The following is a 21,669-nucleotide window of genomic DNA, read 5'->3' on the forward strand; positions in this document are numbered from 1 at the left end:
AAATTTGAAGAGTTGGTGAAAGGATAAGAACAGTCCAAACTGTTGAAGGGACGTTAGCATCGTCCGACTGTTTCTTCTGACAGTTTCAGGACGTGCAGGAAGTTATGGCGATGTGACAGTATATGGTCATTCCAGACGCTTTTCAAACGCGTGGGCGCGAGTTTTCGGGCACCTGGGCGCGAATTTTACGGCACGCGTCCTGTAGACAGCTGTTGCCAGCTTGCTTTTCACGGTTCGTGGAGGTGTACCCGCTGGGCCACGAGATTTTGAGCGCCACGCGGCCAGGTAAGGGATTCTTTAATCCTCGCCCACTGCATGCTCAGATTTCTGCTGGAGTTCTTCTAATTTTGTCTTCTGATGAGGAATCCGCAGATGGGCCTGTCTTCGTGAGGAAGAAAAAAGCTGCCGCTGTGAAGGGCAAGACGAAGGTTACCTCCGCCGTCGACCTAGGAGATCAGTCTGACTCCGAGACTGAAAGCGAGGGGGCGGCGGGGAACCCTGGTGGTGGTGAGACAACTGTCTCGGAGGTTGAGACAGCTGTCACCTCCGAGCAACCAAGTTCTACGACGGTGACTGGCGTGAAGAGGCCAGTTCCATCGGGTTCGTCCCCACCCGTCAGAACCTTCAAGATTAAGAAAACCCGTTAGTATACTTATTTATCTTAACCGCATTTCTTTCCGCCATTATATTTAATATCTTGTCTTTATGGAGGCGTGGATGCAACCGCATTCCAAAGTGGTGCGGGAAGGAGCAGTTCTGGACCCACGACGGTAGGTTTAGTCAACCTACCCGAGGCGATGACCCAGGCGGCTGCGCCTGTTTCAAGTGTTGGTTCGGTTGCTCACCCCGTTGAGGCAACTGTTCCAATTGTGACGTCATCTCCGCCGGCTGTCAGTGTCATCTTCACCGTATCCTTCACTGAGCCGGCGGTGATTTTTTCTGCGGGCTCTTCCGCAGCGGCGGCCACGGTTGTGAGTTCACCTCCGATGGTCTCTACCGCGGCGGCTTCAACCATGCCTCCTCCGGCACCGGCTACTACCTCATCCGTGGCCGGTTCATCAGGTATGTTCAGGGTTGGGGCTTCTAGCCAATCTCTGCCTCCTTCCCATCTCCCTGACCTCTTGGATGGATATCCCTTAGGTTCGGGTGATGGGTTTGGCGGCTACCGGCCTGTTGTCGACCCTACAGGTGCGTAGGGTTATTTTGGCCTATATATATATATATATATATATATATATATATATATATATATATATATATTTATATATCATTTTTTCCTAACTGTTTTTTGTTTTTGCAGTTTCGGATTCCAATGAGGTGTATGTTCCACGGTGGAACATCCGCCGGGGAACAACCCTTCGAACGGCTGTGGACTGCGTCGAATGGGCGCGCCATGCCGCCCCCAGCGGTGCATTGGGGGAGGCAATGGCTAGCTACCAGGAGGGTAGGCTAACCAACGAGCTCCGAATACTCCTTGCCCGGATGCAGCCGCGCGTCGAGTTGCTCTGTCGTGAAAACGACAAGTTAAAGACGGCGCGTAGCCTGGAAGTGGCTCAGGCGCGAGCGATCCGGGAGGAGAATAAGAGACTTGCCGCCACTGCCGCGGAGAAGGAGAAGGCCTTCAAGGACCTCGAGGTCGAGGTTCAGGCTCGGCACGAGGCTCGTTCCAAGGCTACCCAAGCTGTTAACGAACAGCTTCGGTTGGCCAAGGAAACCGCACGGAACGCGACCGAGAGGGCCACCAAGGCTGAAGCTGTTGCTGAGCCTCTACGCACTGAAAACGAAGAACTTAAAGCCAAATTAGAGAAGCTCCAGCAGGCTCATGATGCCTTGGCCTTAGAAGACGCCAAGAAGCTCCAAGAGCTCCTGGACCAGAAGGGTACGCTTGACCGCACTGAGCGTAAGCTGAAGGGCGTTGAAGAAGCTGCTGCTAAGGAAGTGTTGCTTGCCAACCTTAACAAAAATGAAGCCGAACGCGCCCGTGACCAAGCTCAAGCTGCCTTCCAGGTAGCTCTAATTACCAAGGAATGGCTTCTACGAGAAGCGTTGTCGCAGGTATGCGTAGCTTCATAATATCTTTACGCTTTTCTTTATACTTAGAAAAGTTTTTGATATATATATATATATATATATTTGTAGGTTGTGCATCGGATCTTCACGAACACATCATATGACGATGCTATGAGCGCAGCCCTCAACGCTTCTCATGAGGATGGGGAAAAGGCTGGTTTCCTGCTTGGTTCGGGTTTGTTGAGCAAGGCATCCCGCCTTCCAACTTCCCTCTTTATGACGTGGACACTGAAGCTGCTTACGACCAAGCAGTGAACCAGTATGCTGCCTTCCCGCATCCGGTGGTGGAGAAGGTGAACGAGATTGCTGTTGCTGATGATGGGCTAACTATTCTCAAAGCTTTCCTTCAACCGCCACAGCCAACTGATGGTGCGGGTTCAAGTGGGTTTGGAGGGAGTGGTCCTGAAGTTTGAACCTTGAGATCCCTTCCCACCATTAGGATAGATTTATATTTTGTAGGCGGGTAAATACCTGGCCATTATTGTAATGTTTGAATTTTTTATGAAATATAAATGTTTGTACGGGTAGGACCGTCACTTTCACTTAATGACTTGCCTTATAAACGTTATATGACTTGCTCATGCATATTATAGTTTAATTTGGCACTTGTTTTGCCTCATAAACAATATATGATTTGCTCATGCATACTTTAGTTTAACTTAGCAATTTTCCAAGTGTTTTGAATAAGTTAACCTTTCGACGCGTGGTTGTCAATAGGTTAGTGTTCAGTTTCCTCTATCATGATTGTGCGGGTAGGACCGTCACTTTCACTTAGGATGACCAAACTTCACCTACAACTGACCTGCGTGAAGGTTTTCCTCATCTTTTTAGAAATTTTCTAAGTGTTTTAAATAAGTTAACCTTTCGACGCGTGGTTGTCAATAGGTTAATGTTCAGTTTCCTCTATCATGATTGTGCGGGTAGGACCGTCACTTTCATTTAGTGGGATGACCAAACTTCACCTATAACTGACCTACGTGAAGGTTTTCCTCATCTTTTCCTTAGAAATTTTTACCGTTTTTTGTGTTTATGCGGGTTTTACCGCCTTACACACGCAACGACTTACTTCCCCACTTATTTATGCGGTGAATACCGGCATATCAGTGTGGTCAGATCATAAGTATAAATGTAAGACCATCAGCGTCAATGTGATAAGGAGAATCATTTCCATTAGAAGTGGCTCTAGGCCTTTTCTTTACAAGTTTGGAATTGATCTACATGCAGCCTGTGTAATTGAGCTCCCTTCCATGTTCTTGGGATGGGGGTGTCATCGAGCCTTTCGAGCCGATATGCACCTGGTTCGGAATCTCGTTGTTTACGCAGTATGTAGTCTCTAACATTGAAGCTGCAGTTTCATCCGTGTTTTCCCCAACTGGGGTTCTACACGCATTAGCCTGCTTAGCGTCCATTACGCCACGAGGTGAGTGAGTTTCCCATCTCTGACGAATGCTTCGACGACGTCCTTCAAGGATACGCATTCCTCCGTGGTGTGGCTTTTTGTCCTCTGGAAGTCACAGGATTTGCTTTGATCAGCGTTTAGACGCTATCGGATTATTGGAGCCTCTGGCCATGGGAGCCTCTCAGTGGCAAATATCTCGGTGACGCTTTTGGTGAGTGGCGTCCATCTGGAGTTCCGGTTCGACGACTGCATGTTATCCCTTCCGCCTAACCGAGGGTGCGAGCCGGATGAGGTGTCAAAGTTTACCCTTGACTGCCAAATACCAAGCTTCCTCTTTTTGTTTTGTCGGGCGGTAAGGACGTTGTTTTCTCTTGTTTTCTGAGTGTAGAGGTTTGTGCTCTGGGGAAGATCTCTACCCAGTTGCTTTTCCGTTTCCGCGAAGCGTTTAGCTGCTGTCATGATGGCATCCCACGTGGATGGCATGCCATCTTTACCAGTCAAGGTGCGGATGAGCTCTGGGTCTTCCGCGCCCTGGATGAAAGCAGCGCGAACAAGATCTTCGCTAATAGTGCCCAGACTTAGCTTCTTTGAATTGAAGCGCGTGATGAAGTCTAGTAAAGACTTATCTTCCTCTCGGATGCAGTTGAGGATCGTCCATTGCTCTTCGGTATACTTTCTTTGTTGACTGAAGTGTTGGTTGAACTTCTGCTGGAAGTCTGCCCAATCGTAGATGTGGTGGACCGGTAGACGGTCAAACCACGCTCTGGCTGCCCCAACAAGTGTCATTTGGAACATGTAACACCACGTGGGTTCCGTCCAATTGCTAACGGTTGCCCCCGCTATGAATCTGTTCAAATGATCGTCTGGGTCAGATATACCATCATATGTGCCTATGTTGGACATCTGTTTGGCACTTTTCGGGGCAATTGCTTCCGCAATGTCCCTTGCAAATTTGGACGTTCCCACATTTGCAACAGTTGGTCTGAAGGTTTTAGAGAAGTCACGTGGGTTTCCACCCGCGTTTTTTGGTTTAAAGGCTTCTTCAAAATTTCTTTGGTGGAAATCTGCTTGTTTACGCTTCCCTTTCGCCCTATGGCGCGGGTTTGCGTCACTGTCAGATTCTTCCCAATCTTCATCATACTCGCACTCATTACTCATGTTGAGCTGTTGAGTGTTTCCGAACTCGTCATTGGTCTGTTGGAGTGAACGTAAACGTTCATCCAACTCGGCTTGGAATTCTCTTTGACGTGCCTCCGCCCAAGCTTTAACTTGGTCTAATGTTTGGCGAGGGAGCCTCGTCTGTTTTTCCACCTGGGTATCGATGAATCTCAGGGGAAGATTGTTTACTGCACTTGCCCCCGCTTGGGTAACCGGGGTAGTGTTCGTAACATTCGTATACTCGCTGGTGTTCCTCCCAGTGGCTGGGGTTGTGGTTACCGGAGTTTCTTGGTTACCCGGTGGCTTTGGCATCGGAGTAACGTTAACCATCTTTCCAGAGGTTTTGAAAAAACTGAAAAAAGGAAGATTAAGTTCTAGCTTAATGCACGGATGGCGCCAATGAAGAAACACTATGTGACCCCGGCAGATTACGGATAATCTTAGGGTTAAGTAGATGTTTCCCACGAGGGTTAGGTCCGGCAAAGATGGTTATTCTTCTGATGGCCTGCAAAACAGACACCGTGAGCTCGTCACTGAGAGGGGGGGTTCCTCCTTGTGACCACCCTCCAACGTGAGAATCAGACTAGATTGCTCTGAATATAAGTATATATTAAGAGAAATAGCTAGAGAAGGTAAGATAATATCAAATGATATATGATAATGTAAGATGATGATACCGTTCCAAGGTGTTGGAGTATTTATAGCCGAAGGTAGGTTTCCAAGCAGGTACTGCCAACTGTATAATATTCCTTTTCCACCAACTACAGGCTACGCACGTGCCACGATGGGAGTTGGTGAGTAGGCAGCGGCTGATAGTGACATGGCCAGCTGTATAATATTCCTTTTTCACCAACCATGGGCTATGTACGTGCCACGATGGGAGTTGGTGGGTAGGCAGCGGCTGATAGTGACATTTTGTACTAGAGTGTGCTCCTCATAGTACTGTTGTCGGTGAGCTGTCACCCTGTGATTGGTTTATGGGCTGCTTTGGTCAGATCTTGTCTATTTTGTCCATACCTTGGCAGGTATAGTACAAAAGATCTTCCAGAAGCGTACGGACTGGCTCATTTGGGCGGGAGTATTCCCGCCTTGCTCATTCCTTCTTCAGGTGACATTACTGAATTATTAAGAGTTAGTGCCTTGTGCGTGTAGCCTTACTATTAGTGCGGGTAGCCTTCCCTCATGGCTTGTATCCGCAGATGCGGGAACAGACGGGGTACTTTACCATTGGGAGGCTTTTCCTGCGGGAACAGCTGGCGTACTATGCGTAAGGTCTTCATCTCTCTGAGCATGGTGGGTCCTGCTGATCCAGTTGGTCTTTACGCAGACGTCACTCTTCAAGGTGAGTCTTGCGGGTCCAACTGGGTTCTACTGGGACCTACCTCTTCAGGATTATACCCTGCCATGGCGAGACTTTCAACTAAACATAGCCTCCCACACGGAAGGCCTTCGTCTTTTATCACATATGATTTCTGACGGTCTTGGGCGGCTTTAATGATTGGTTCTCATTTGTAGCTCGAACCACGTCTTTTATCTTTCTCTTTCGTTGCACATTAAGTTTCCATCATTGTTGTTTCATTTGTAAAGTGATTATACATATTATAAGTACTCATGACAGCTAATGAGTTACAACCGAATCTCAACTAACTGTTTATGAGCTAACTAATCTGTTATGACAGTTATACTTACAACATTTTCAATTAGACCACCTACCTTTAATCATGACACCATTGGTCCCCCTTTATTCCATAACCAGTTAAAAGTTAGGTGAAATATTTGTTTTATCAAATTGTACTCGTTATTTACGCACATTACATGATGCACACCGTGTGTTTGTATATGCGCGCGTTACTCATCTGCCTAAAAGTTTCACTTCTGGTTTCAGGGGTATCCAGAATTTCAGATACGGTTATTCGATGGCAGTATTTGGACAAAATGTAAACTATCACTGAAATCTAAATACTGAACTGTGAAACCTTGATATCACCTTAAAGACAATCAGTGAAACTAGCTTCTTATTGAAACTGATGGGGATGTCTTTCACACTATTATTAAGTAATTACTGTAAAAATAACTGATCTTTTTATGTTGGAAAATTTAAAAACTTTGGTGTGTGACCTTAGAAGGGATGTTCGTTACGTAACCAATTTTAAGAAGAGAACTTCAAGAAACACATTTGTTGCTTTAAATGCGATACATTAAACGTATCTACTCAGAAAAAAATGGTTTTGTTTTGAATGTGCCCCTACATGTTAATTTGTCACAGTTGGAAGTTTTACCTTATAAACTATCAGTATCAACATTCAGCAACATTGTGCTCTAGTCGTGACGGGCTCTGTGAAGATGCTAAAGTCATTGATTTTGAAAGCTAGTTCTACTCAGAAAAAAATCAGTCTTGCTCAATTCAATCAACAGGTACTATAACATATACATTTGCCTAAAATATCCAGCATTTGAATTTACAGACAAGTTTAATGAAAATCTTTGACCATTGATATATTGTCTAAAACTGCCCTTACGAAGAAACTGGTAAATTGTAAATAGTGTCTTTCATCCATCGGTTTGATTTTACTGCAGTGAGGACTGCACAGTAGAAATAAAATGGAAATGGAGTATATTGCAAAAGGGTGGAATGCATTGAAGAAAGTTGATACGGTCATTAATTATTGTGAACCCAGAGATAAATACCTCATTCCTCTCAACTTAAGGCAAAAAATACGTAAACACATTAACGTGTGTTTATTATTCGGATGTTCTTACTTGAATTAATACTTATTTCCTTACGGGATTTTATCCGCCTTAGACTGCAAAGGATAAATTTGAAATGGCTCTAGAAGTTAATAATTCAAACACGGATGCCGGATATTGGTTGTCCAGATTGCACCTTAAATAATAAATACCATGTACCCGGGCAATGTAAAGCTATGCAAGAGTTTAATTATATCTCAAATGTTAAAACTGTGCTCTTTAAATATTTTGCATCAGAGGAGATGCTTTATTGTTGGCAGCTGCAGATATGGGTGATGCAGATGCTCAATATGAACTGGGTCGTAATTTGAGAATCGAGGTCTTTATATACGACCTCCAATTTGTGTGAAAACAGTTAATATATCCATGAACTAATGATATTATTATGCCCAGAATGAGGGTGTTTACACCGATCAACAAGCTTTTTATTACTTGGAGAAAGCAACCGACCAGGTATGCGAATACAAGACATAACTGTTAATTACTAGTGTGACGCTTTTCAGGTTTTTGCTCCAAATTTGTTAAATTTTTTATATTTGGGATTAACATTTTATATGTTTTAGTTGCAGCCTGATGCACTCTGCCTTCTGGGAGCAGTTTATAATTTGACTGGCGAACGTGTTAACAAAGATATTGCATCAGCGTTATGGAGTTTTCATCGATCTTCAGAGAAGGTATAAATATAATAACTCATAGTTATATTATTCGTATCAATAAGTATATGTCGGTTTTCCTACAATCTCGACACTTACTGTATGCTAAAATCTTTTTAGTATGGCTTCCATATTAATTTATCCATATTTGAAAAGTTGACATCATTAAAGATGTATGCTTTTCACCTCAAAAGTCAAAAAAGTTTCAATTTTTTAGCAACAAAGTTTTTAAAGTTATAAAAAGTTGCTGAAAATAGTGAAATACCATGTAGCTAAAGATCAAAGAACCATGAAACTTGTATTTTCTATGAGTAGGGTCATAGCATGTGAATCACTTCTTATTAGAGGTATGATATTTAATTTTCTATACAATTTAAGCTAAAAAGTAAAATACATGTTCATTACATTTTCATATAAAGCCAGTGATGATTACAAACTAAATACAAAATCTTTTATTCTCCCAGAAAATAATGGACTTTAATTCAATATATTTTATTTCTTCTGTTAAAATCTTTACTCTAGTCCAAAATCAATTTGATATTTTATTGTTGTCATCCAGGCTAAATTTGTTATGGTCATTTGACATTAACATGTTTAGAGTCCCACTTCATTTTTAAAATCCAGACATTAAGATATAATAGTGGGTCCCATTTCTTGGATTCTTTCTGTCTTTTGGCTAAATGGCATGGATTTTTCTACCAGGCTATGAACTTCCCACATCTATAACAAAATTCAATTTAGAAAACCGGCATTCGAGTAGGAAATTAAGGAAGAAATCAGGTGAACCGAAATCTAACCCGATCCGCTTGGCAAGAGAACAATTTGAGAATGCTGCAAAATTAGGAAATAATCTTGGATTTTTAGATTGTTAAAAGAACTAAAATTGAGTGTTTAAAAAAATGTGTATACTGTTTGTACCAACAGCTTTCTTGTAGCACATGAATTTTGTCCAAAATCCCAGTTTACTTTTTGGCTGATTATTTATTTATAAGATACTTCTCTAAAAAGATTAGAAAAGGCCAAAGATCTACATAATAATGGTTCCAGCCTGCAATACTAGAGATAGAGAATTTAAAAGTCCCTTTCTAAGCTTACTTTTATGTTTTATTTGGATATTTTTCATTTTTCTATTCACAAATTGTCTGCTAATGACTTCCTGGAAGCAACAAGATTCATGCATATCAGCATATGTTAGTTTATAATATGTGTGACTAAAAGAAAACTTCATTATCTTACCATTTAGTCTCTTTTATGTTTTCAACATTTCATTTTGGTTTAATTTAGACTGTATTAATGTAACTTCTTTTTTGAAGGGGTGTTTATGGTTGTATATCCATTATTGCCATCTGAATTAATTTATCTAAAACAACTTATTTCACTTTTAATCAACAATCTCAATCTACACATTCAAACAATTTTTGTTATAGCGAAACATATTATTCTGATAAACCGTTTTAATAACCAATCCTAAACACCCTCATAACATGCAAAGGTTAAAATGAGACAAAATAAAAAGTGAATAAAAACTGTTGTTTGACTTAAGTAAAATGTTTTTTCATGACTTTGTATCCATATTCATGAATACGAGGACGCGTTCATTATAAATATTATAACTCTTGTTAAATAGAGAATTGTGAGAGCCAGTAAATAACTGAGTGTAGTGTTTATAGGGTAAAAAAGGTTAGAAAGATAGCAGTAGAATAGAGTCATAGACAGTTAAATAATCATATTATGTATCTCAACAGTTAATGTGTAATAGTGGAGTGTTTATGCAATAGCACATGTATGATATAAGTGTATGATGCCTATCAATTCTCAAGACTACAAGTTACCTCGAGATACATCTTGATTTGGTTTTCATTGACCCAAGTATTAGTGATGTAACATTACCCGGTCAAAAAACCTATGGGGTCAGAAGTTGATTTGGCCATTTAGCACTTGCAATTTAAAACTGAGTATTAGAATTTAGAAAACGACAACCCATCTACAGTTGACTTTTATGTATATTCAATCTAGCTCAAATTATTAAGTAATAAAATTAAATGTTCCCATAGGGACATCTAAATGGTAATGGTGCATACTCCTCTAGGGTGATGGGTTCGAATCCTGCGGTGTAAATGTTTGATAGTGTTGATAGCCAGTAGACTACGTGCTGTTAAAAAATAAATTAAATTAAATTAAAAAACAAAAAACAAAACTTTAGAATGTTGAAGCCAGATCTAAGTTGAGATGGATTGATTAATGTTGAGAATAAAACAAAATGAGAGAAATTAAATGAAGGGGTTGCGTCAACTTCCAAAATGAATACATTTGGACTTTAGGGGTGAACTAAAATGGTCAAACCATGTTCCACCAAATGGAACCAGGCTAACCCCAATTGCCAACCGTGGGTTGGACCCCAAAGGAACCGGATCTGTCCAATTACAAATATATATTGATTATAATACGATCAAGTAGTTGGGCACATCATAATGGAGGAACATGCTCTAAGAACCAGACCATTCAAGGGTCCATGCCCTTTTATAACTACTTAGGTGTTGTTTGTTTTTTCAGAGGTAAAATGTCTGCAGTCTGCGGACCACATCTGCAGGCATCTGCAACAGAAGAGGTGGACCAAACCTCTGCAGTCTGCAAGAAGAAGACTGTTTGTTTTTTAATGTCTGTAGGCCGCTAACAATTGCAATAACAATTGAACTATTATACAAACTAATCAATTTCTACAAACATTCAAATCAGTTTCTACAAACAACTTAGTTTCATAATATAGTGTGCTAGATTTAAAATTCATGTCTACACAAAAACAATGTTGACAACTTCACTAAAAAATATATATTTGTGTATTATATTTAAGCGAGTTATAACCAAAATTTCATAGTTGTATTAAATTGATAACTATAAATTACAAGGTAAAATATCTAGTATAATGTAAAATATTAGATTAGCTAGGCGTACATAAGAAAAGAAAACAAAACAAACCCCTGAATAAAAGGAATAAAAAACAAAGTAATCAATATGAAGAACGTGGGTTGCTGATAACATAGAGAGATTGTTTTGTGTGCTGGCCAGATATTACTGAGTGAGTGGTGCAATAATAATCAGAGATGACGAAGTACGGTGGTGGTGGTTGTTGTCCTCCGATGGATCTGTTCCGGTCAGAGCCTATGTAGTTGGTTCAAGTCATCATTCCCATCGAATCCGCTCGGTTGACCGTTTCTTACCTTGGAGACATCGTGGAGGAGTGGAGCGACGGCAATGGAGGAGTGTAGGCCGCCGGCGGTTGCGGTGGTGGAGGGGTGCGGCGGTTGCGGCGGCAGTGGAGTGGAGGGTTGAAGAGGAGAAGATGGCTAGGGTTTGGAGGTGTGAAATGTCTGATGAAGAAGGAAATCAAGGAAAAAGAAGAGGAGGAGAAGAGGTGAGAAGGAATATGAACAACACTTCCGGTGAGAAGAAGGCGCGCGGACGTTTTTAAATGAAATGTATTTAAAAAACAAACGCACTGCAGAGCAAAACGTCTGTGTGTGGTCTGCGCGACGCAGACAAAAAAGGTCAGGAAGAGTTTCTGAGGAAAAACAAGCGGCCCATACAACATTCTTTTTCATTAAAGTAAAAAATTTCACATTTAGCGAGAGAGAGTTTCAACTATTTAGACCAAGCTATTTTATCTTTGTCAATGAACCACCCCATTAAGAATTATCATGTCATCCGGCTAATATGTATTTTTAGAATTTTTTTAACAAAATATATGGCATTTAAAGTTTTAAGCAAGTCTTTATGAATAAAAAGTAGTTTAAAATAAATTATTAAAATAAATAAAGAACGTAAAAAAAGTGTATGAAAGTCACATTATTCCTCTGCTTTTAATCATATGTGTGGAGTTGGTGGGTTAGAGTTCGGTTTTACTTTCATGGGGACCAACTCTCACTTTCATAGAACACCTCCCAAATTCTGTAAATCCAAAAAACTTATCTCACCATAAAAACGTTACATATTGGAACAAAATTTTTGATGGTATATTTTCATCATAATTTTTTTAAATAAATGATTCATGTACTGGAAAATAAAACACCGAATCTAAATAAGTGAAAATAAGTTAACAAAACATGATCTACCGAAAAACATAAAATATCAAGATAAAAAACAAATACCTGCCTATCTAGGGTTTTGATAATATTTTCATCATGTTTTTTTTTATATAAGTGATCCGTGTACCTAAAAATAGAACATCGAATCTAAGTAAGCGAATATAACAAAGCGCGTTCTACCCAAAAACATAAAATGTCAAACACAGAGATTCAATTAGCCTATCTAGGGTTTTAATGATATATTTTCATCATAATCTTTTTTATATGATCCGTGTATCGAAAAATAAAACACCGATAAGCGAAAATAACAAAGCGCATTCTACCCAAAATATAAAATTTCAAAACGTAGATGCAAATAACCTATCTAGGGTTTTGATGATATATTTTCATCATAATTTTTTAAAATAAATGATCCATGTACCGGAAAATAGAACACCGAATCTAAATAAGCGAAATAACAAAGCGTGTTATACCAAAAAACATAATATGTCAAACACAAAGAAACAAGTAGCCTATCTAGGGTTTTGATGATATATTTCATCATAATCTTTTTTAAATAAATGATCTATCGAAAAATTAAACACTGATAAGCGAAAACAAGAAAGCGCATTTTACCCAAAAATATAAAATGTCAAAACGGAGAAACAAATAGCCTATCTAGGGTTTTGATGATATATTTTCATCATAATTTTTTTAGATAGATGATCCATGTACCGGAATATAGAACGCCAGATCTAAATAAGGGAAAATAACAAAGTGTGTTCTACCCAAAAACATAAAATGTCAAACACAGGGAAACAAATAGCCTACTAGGGGTTTAATGAAATATTTTCATCATAATCTTTTCTAAATAATGACGGTGTACTGAAAAATAGAACACCGATAAGCGAAAATAAGAAAGCGCATTCTACCCAAAAATATAAAATTTCAAAACGGAGAAACAAATAGTCTATCTAGGGTTTTGAAGATATATTTTTCATCATATTTTTTTAAATAAATGATCCATGTACTGGAAAATAGAACACCGAATCTAAATATGGGAAAGTAACAAAACACATTCCACCCAAAAACATAAAATGTCAACTCGGAGAAATAAATAGCTAATCTAGGGTTTGGAGTGGAGTCGGGACACACGTGTGAAACAACCAGTTCGCCGAAAGCCAGGGAATAATCCTCAGTTTAATTTTTTGACCTATGACTGTATAACAGCCGCATTATTGGTTAAAAAAATTATTTTTACTCTAAAAACATAACAACTCGTTCGATCTAGATTTTCACACATTTCTACTCTCTCTAACTCTCCAGTCTCCATGTTCATATCTGTAACACCCCGACCAAAGGCGGATTATACATCGGGGCGCCACATATTGTTTCATTACTCGTGACACTATTGGGTGTCAATATTTAATAAATACATTCATTCGCGCACGCGCAGGGTAAACACAAGATAACATAAATCATCATAAATCAATATATTGTAAATCATAATATTCGAACAGCAATAACTTGTCTTGATACATTTTAATCTAGGTCCAAAATAAAGAAAACTTCCTACGTGTCCACAAGCTCCAAAACAGCTACTGCAAACCTGAACATGTGTTAAAATAAACGTCAAACACTTGCGTGTTGGTGAGAAATCAAGTTTAATACAATACATAGATAACCATAAATCTGCGCGCAACATGTGTATGTCTGGTTTTCAACAAGGGTGTAATCTGATCGGGACCAACTCTAAGATTCATAAGACTGCCAGTGCTCACAATTGAGCTCACAAACAAGACTAACTGTGCATGTGTAAATAAAAGAGAAAATCATAAACGATAGTTCTCCCGTGTTCATCTAATGGTACCATGAAAACTGCGGAATAGACCGACAAGACGGTTAATGATCCACACATACAAATAAACAGCCAAGTCTACGTCCTCAACACATGGGATACTGCGCGACTAAAGTTCATAAACAAGTTTAAGACTCTAAGTTTGTATGAACACATGATCATCCCAAAACATTAAAAGCAAAAAGGGATTAGGTACGAGATTACTCACTTGATAATCGGTGCGGTGTAAGGTAAAGCAAGAACCAACTTTAAACAAGCACAAGTTAACCTATAATTAAAGATTATTGTTTTAATGATTTGTTTTAAGTCTTGATTACAAGTTAGCATAATTAATAAGTAAATTATTATATATAATATATATTACCGGAAAAGCAGGGTAGAACAGGGAGGAAGACGGAGGCAGAGAGGGAGGCGGCAGAGAGAGCAAGGGGCAAGAGAACAGGAGAGATTAAGTGTTTGTGTGTGATGTGTTATGAAAATATTATTATTATTTATAGGAAAACCCTAGGAGACATAAATCCAGAAAAAGGGGAAAAGATCTCAAAAAGTAAAAGATTCCAAAAGCAAAAGATATGGAAAGATATGGCAGCTGCAGAGGCAAGATAAAGCTGTCAGGGAACAGTAAAAAGGCATGGGCGGTTCAGAAAAAGGTACTGGTCAAGCATGGAAAAAGCAGATCTCAAAAGATAATGTCAGTCACTTTTTCTGCCAACCAATGGGGTTGGTGCGCATGCTGCGCCGAAAGTAACTTTTCAGACATAAAGCAGATTAGGTCAACAGCACAAAAGATAAGACAACACAAAAGCAAATGGCTAGATTAAACAGAAGAAAACTCAAAGGGTTTAGCGCGAGAAGGCTAAGGCGCGAAGGCAGATACAGAAGGTCAAGAGAGCGCGAGCGCGAAGGCAGACAGAAACAACCTTAACGCGTCGCGGAAAGAACTACATTTCCAAGCGCGCCGCGGGAAGAATCACATTTCTTAGCGCGCCGCGGGAGGAACTAAAATTCCTAGCGTGCCGCGGGAAGAACTATAATTCTTCGCGCGTCGAGGGATGAACTACGATTCTTAGCGCGCTGCGAGAAGAACTACAAATCCTTAGCGCGTCGCGGGAAGAACTACCGTTCTTAGCGCGCTGCGAGAAGAATTACAATTCTTAGCGCGCTGCGAGAAGAGTTCGTCTCGCGTATCGCTGAAACAGGTGGTCTTCACGCAGGATTCCTTGTAAGGGGCCTGGCGCGTGGAGCTGCGCAGACAACCTTAGGCGGGAAGGAACAAAGGACAAGCAAAGAGTTAGAAGAAAAGAGGGAAACAAGGCGTAAGGGTGGGACGGCGACAAGAGGGAAAAGAAGGCGGAAAGAGAGAAGGAGAGGGACGGGACGGCGGAAAGAAAGAGAGAGAAAGAGGCGGGAAGGAAAATATATATATTATTATTAAAAGTAAAATATAAGTATAAATATATATTAAATCATAAAAGAAAGAGATCGGGTCAGAGAAACGGGTACCTGGGTCGGGTCGGATCAGGGCAGATGTCACAGTCTCCCCTACTTTAAGAAATTTCGTCCCGAAATTTATCTCGAAGTAGGTTGCGCAGAGAACAGGTGCGGGTACTTGATCTTCATTTGATCTTCCCTTTCCCATGTAAACTCGGCTCCGCGCTTGGACTCCCAGCGAACCTTAACAATAGGGATACGACTGCGCTTGGTTTGCTTAACCTCGCGATCCATAATCTCAACAGGCTTCTCAACGAAATGCATAGTTTCATCAACTTGAACTTCATCTAGTGGAATGTGAAGGTTCTCGTCAGCTAAACACTTCTTGAGATTGGATACATGGAACGTTGGATGCACATTACTGAGCGCGGGCGGCAGGTCGAGTCTGTAGGCAACTTTTCCCACACGCGCGAGAATCTTGAATGGACCAACATAACGAGGAGCAAGCTTACCTTTCTTCCCAAAGCGGACAACACCCTTCCAGGGCGACACTTTGAGGAGAACAAGATCACCAACTTGAAATTCGAGAGGCTTCCGTCTACGATCTGCGTAACTCTTCTGTCGGCTTCTAGCAGTCAGCAGATGATCACGGATCTTGGCGATTTTATCGGTTGTCTCTTGAACAAGTTCGGGTCCTGTGATTTGAGTTTCACCCACTTCGTTCCAACAAATCGGGGAGCGGCACTTACGACCGTAAAGTGCTTCAAATGGGGCCATACCAATACTGGAATGATAGCTGTTATTATAAGAGAACTCAATCAAAGGCAGGTGTGAATCCCAATTACCTCCAAAATCAAGAACACAAGATCGGAGCATATCCTCAAGAGTCTGAATAGTTCGCTCAGACTGACCGTCAGTCTGGGGATGATATGCCGTACTCATGTCCAAGTGAGTTCCTAGTGCAGATTGGAGAGATTTCCAAAAGCGAGATATAAAACGGCCATCGCGATCGGATATGATGCTCAAAGGAGTGCCATGGCGGCAGACAATTTCCTTGACATAAAGCTGCTCGAGTTGCTCAACACGGTAGTTTTCACGAATGGGCAGAAAGTGAGCAGACTTAGTCAAACGATCCACTATTACCCAAATGCTATCATGTTTGCTTGCTGTCAAAGGTAACTTGGTAATAAAGTCCATTGCTACACATTCCCATTTCCACGTAGGAATTTCTGGTTGTTCGAGCAAACCAGATGGGCGTTGGTGTTCAGCTTTCACTTTAGAACAAGTCAGACATTTAGCTACGAACACAGCAATATCCTTTTTCATACCGGGCCACCAATAAGTAATGCGCAAATCCTTGTACATCTTATCAGCGCCAGGATGAATAGAATACCGAGATTTGTGTGCTTCACTCAGGATATCAGCGCGAAGATTCTTATCAAAGGGAATCCAGATGCGATTGAGATAGCAGAGAATTCCACTCAGATTAGGCACAAAATGTGCTTCCGCGCCACACGCTAACTCGGCGCGAAGGTTACCATTACTGATGGATGCGCGCTGCGCGTCACGAATACGCGATTCAAGGTTGCTTTGAATCGGCGCGAAGTGAAGCTGCGTGCACGGCAAAATACAGTTAAGCTGGCAGGGTTTTCGGCTGAGCGCATCGGCTACCACATTAGCCTTACCAGGATGATACCGGATCTCACAATCGTAATCGCTGATGAGTTCGTTCCATCGGCGTTGTCTCATGTTAAGTTCCTTCTGATCAAAGATATGCTGAAGGCTTTTATGGTCAGTGTAGAGGATACACTTAGTACCATAAAGGTAGTGTCTCCAGATCTTCAAGGCAAATACAACTGCACCAAGTTCGAGGTCGTGAGTTGTATAATTCTTTTCATGAACCTTAAGTTGCCTTGATGCGTAAGCGATAACCTTGCCTCGTTGCATAAGAACACAACCGAGACCTTGGTTGGAGGCATCGCAGTACACGACAAAATCATCATTACCCTCAGGTAGCGCAAGGACAGGAGCTTCACACAACAATCGCTTGAGCGTCAGAAAGGCTTCTTCTTGCTTCGAGCCCCAAATATACGGTTTACCTTTGTGCGTTAGAGCTGTTAAAGGCAAAGCGATCTTCGAGAAGTTCGAAATGAATCGCCGGTAGTAACCAGCTAAGCCCAGAAAGGAACGGATCTCAGAAGGAGAGGATGGCGTAATCCAGTTCTTGATTGCTTCAATTTTGGATGGGTCGACATGAATACCCATCTTGTTGACAACATGGCCAAGAAACTGTACTTCATCAGACCAGAATTCACACTTGGAAAGCTTAGCATAGAGTTGCTCAACTCTAAGCTTTTGCAACACCAACCGAAGATGTTGCTCGTGCTCGGCCTTGGTCTTAGAATACACCAGAACATCATCGATAAACACAATCACGAATTTATCCAAGAAAGGCCTACACACCCGATTCATTAGATCCATGAAAACGGCGGGTGCGTTGGTCAAACCGAAGGACATGACCAAGAATTCAAAATGGCCATAACGAGTTCGAAAAGCAGTCTTCGGAACATCCTCATCGCGGATGCGCAACTGGTGATAACCAGAGCGGAGATCAATCTTCGAGAAACAAGAGGCACCTTGGAGTTGATCAAAGAGGTCGTCAATACGCGGTAAGGGATACCGGTTTTTAATGGTGAGTTTGTTCAACTCGCGGTAATCAATACACATGCGAAACGACCCATCTTTCTTTTTAACGAACAACACCGGAGCACCCCAGGGCGAAGAGCTAGGGCGAATGAATCCTTTAGCAGTCAACTCTTGAAGTTGGCTTGCCAATTCTTGCATCTCAGCGGGTGCAAGACGATAAGGAGATTTAGCTACGGGGGAAGCACCAGGGACAAGATCAACACGAAACTCGACTTCACGAGCGGGAGGGATACCAGGAAGATCATCAGGAAAAACTTCAGGGAAATCACGCACAACAGGGATATCGCGAAGCTTCTTCTCTTCAGCAGGTTTAACCACATGGGCTAAGAATGCAATACACCTTTTCCGCATGAGCCTTCGAGCTTCGGCGCAAGACATAAGCTTAAGACCGCGGGAGGGTTTTTCGCCGTAAATATGAAGATCACCATTTTCTCGAGGAATGCGAATCAACTTCTTGGCGCAAATAACTTCGGCGCGATTCTTCGAGAGCCAGTCCATACCAATGATAACATCAAAGCTTCCAAGAGGCATAGGGATGAGGTCAATCAGAAAATCGTTTTCGTTAAGGTTAAGCGTGCAATCTTTAATCACCGAGTTTATTAAAATAATTTCACCATTAGCCAATTCAACTGAAAAATCTTCTTTTAAATCGTTGCGCGGTCGCGCAAGCTTCTGCTCAAAGGCGCGAGAGATAAAACTTCGATCGGCGCCAGTATCAAAAAGTACAGAAGCATAAAATCCGTTAAGCAAAAATGTACCATTAACTACGTCATTATTCGCTTGCGCTTGGTGCGCGGTTATGTTAAAAGCTCGTCCACGCGTCACTTGGTTCGAAATCTGGTTCACCGGATTTGCTTGTGTGATTTGCACTTGTAGTCTCGGGCACGCGTTCCGGAAATGACTGGGATCACCGCAGTTAAAGCACGATCTGGGTCGTGGGTTTTGGTAGATTGATTGTGGGTTCTGCGGGTAGACTGGTGGTGTTGGCGCAATTGGGTTGGCGAGAAGGACTCTACAGTTTTCTGCAAGGTGACCAGTACGGCCACATCGGGTACAAAGTCGACACGGGGTTTGGGTTGGGTGGTGAAATCTACAGGTTGGGCAAAAGGGATGGTTTCCTGTGTAAGGTTTCTTAGTTGGCGGGGCAGGGAGTGCTGGATTGGTTAAGGCATAGTTGTGGACTACAGGAGGTGTTGGGTAGGTTGACAGAGGGTTAGGCGCATAAACTGGAGGTTGGTAAATGGGTTGCTGGACAATGGGCGGGTTGGTAAGCGCATAGGCCTTGCGCCTGCGCTTGAGGTTGTTACGGTTTGAGGGTTCAGGTTTGGTTTCTGTTGGTTCAGGGGCAGTCTTGGTGAGTTTGGTCTTTTCTGTTCCCCGCAGGAACAAGGTTCCTGCTCTGACATGGTTGTCGCTGAGCACAGCGGCCAACTCAATAGCGTCAGGGAGGGTTACTGGGTTTCTGGCCCATACAGAATCTTGAATTTCCATGGGGAGACCCCCAAGGAATTTCTCTATGGCTCGGCGGGAAGGGGTAACAAGGTGAGGGACAAGCAGGCTTAGTTCATGGAAGCGCGTCGCGTACTCGCGCGCTTCACCGCTGTATTGCTTAAGATTCCAAAATTCCTCCTCTAGGCGCTTAATTTCGTTGGGAGGGCAGAATTCTCGCGTCAGAATTTCCTTGAATTCCTCCCATGTCATGCTAGAAGCAGCCTCTGCGCCACGCGCATGAGCTACTCCATTCCACCATGTAAGCGCTCTGGATTCCAGGACACTGGAAGCATATAGGGTTCGTCTGTCTGAGGGGCATTGGGTATGGAGGAAAGTGTTTTCAATCTTTTCGAGCCATTGGAGCATCACGGTGGCTCCTTCAAGACCTGTGAACTTTGGAGGGTTACCCGCGTTAAAGGACTTAATGTTATAACTGGAGGTGTTGTTTTGGCTCAAGGCTTGGGCTATTGCGGCGGCCATTTCCTGGGAACGTTGCTGTCTACGCATGCGCGAGGCTTCTCTTCTCTGAAATCGGCGAGATAGCGGAGGCATTCTATAAAAGTTTTAATTTTAGTTAATATCTTGGTTTTATCGCAAAGTATAACTTTATAAAGCTTGGTTTCGCAGGGTTAGATACTATCAAAAGTTAAAGTAGATTAAATGACTTTAAATGCAGACTTAATAAAGGTAACAGATTCGAATCAAGAATCGACAATTCATGTATCACCATGACTTTCCGAATTCCCAATTTAAAATATACGAGCAAACGAGTATTGGAGATTGACGATTCATGTATCACCATGACTTTTCAATCTTCAATATAAAACATACAAGAAAATGAGTATTGGAGGTTGACAATTCATGTATCACCATGACTTTTCAAGTCTCCAACCTCAGAACATAATCGTAAAGGGAAATTGAAAATCAACTATTCATGTATCACCATGACTTTTCGGATTTTCAAATCCAACAAACGAACATGTAAGTAAAATCAATAAAAATCGAAATTCAACAAAAATCGAAATATCGCGAAATAAAACATAAAATGATATACTGCGCAAGCGCGAGCATATTTATAAACAACGAGTAATTAACAATAAGCGTGCAAACATGAGATTTCTCTCATGCGCGAGAAGGGACTCTTAGGTATTCTAGGCCGTTACGTCTAACCACCTATCCTAAAGTCAACGAGCTCTGATACCAATCTGTAACACCCCGACCAAAGGCGGATTATACATCGGGGCGCCACATATTGTTTCATTACTCGTGACACTATTGGGTGTCAATATTTAATAAATACATTCATTCGCGCACGCGCAGGGTAAACACAAGATAACATAAATCATCATAAATCAATATATTGTAAATCATAATATTCGAACAGCAATAACTTGTCTTGATACATTTTAATCTAGGTCCAAAATAAAGAAAACTTCCTACGTGTCCACAAGCTCCAAAACAGCTACTGCAAACCTGAACATGTGTTAAAATAAACGTCAAACACTTGCGTGTTGGTGAGAAATCAAGTTTAATACAATACATAGATAACCATAAATCTGCGCGCAACATGTGTATGTCTGGTTTTCAACAAGGGTGTAATCTGATCGGGACCAACTCTAAGATTCATAAGACTGCCAGTGCTCACAATTGAGCTCACAAACAAGACTAACTGTGCATGTGTAAATAAAAGAGAAAATCATAAACGATAGTTCTCCCGTGTTCATCTAATGGTACCATGAAAACTGCGGAATAGACCGACAAGACGGTTAATGATCCACACATACAAATAAACAGCCAAGTCTACGTCCTCAACACATGGGATACTGCGCGACTAAAGTTCATAAACAAGTTTAAGACTCTAAGTTTGTATGAACACATGATCATCCCAAAACATTAAAAGCAAAAAGGGATTAGGTACGAGATTACTCACTTGATAATCGGTGCGGTGTAAGGTAAAGCAAGAACCAACTTTAAACAAGCACAAGTTAACCTATAATTAAAGATTATTGTTTTAATGATTTGTTTTAAGTCTTGATTACAAGTTAGCATAATTAATAAGTAAATTATTATATATAATATATATTACCGGAAAAG

General features: G+C 41.4%; 1 pseudogene; it reads left to right on the forward strand.

The window, feature by feature from the left end:
* Positions 1-1,013: 1,013 nt before the first annotated feature.
* LOC143582452 (uncharacterized) lies at positions 1,014-8,055 on the forward strand (annotated as a pseudogene).
* The last annotated feature ends 13,614 nt before the right edge of the window (positions 8,056-21,669 follow it).

This window comes from Bidens hawaiensis, unplaced genomic scaffold (assembly GCF_021521415.1).
Source record: "Bidens hawaiensis isolate Kalapana, Puna unplaced genomic scaffold, B.hawaiensis_p1.1 tig00031748_1, whole genome shotgun sequence".
NCBI lineage: Eukaryota > Viridiplantae > Streptophyta > Magnoliopsida > Asterales > Asteraceae > Bidens > Bidens hawaiensis.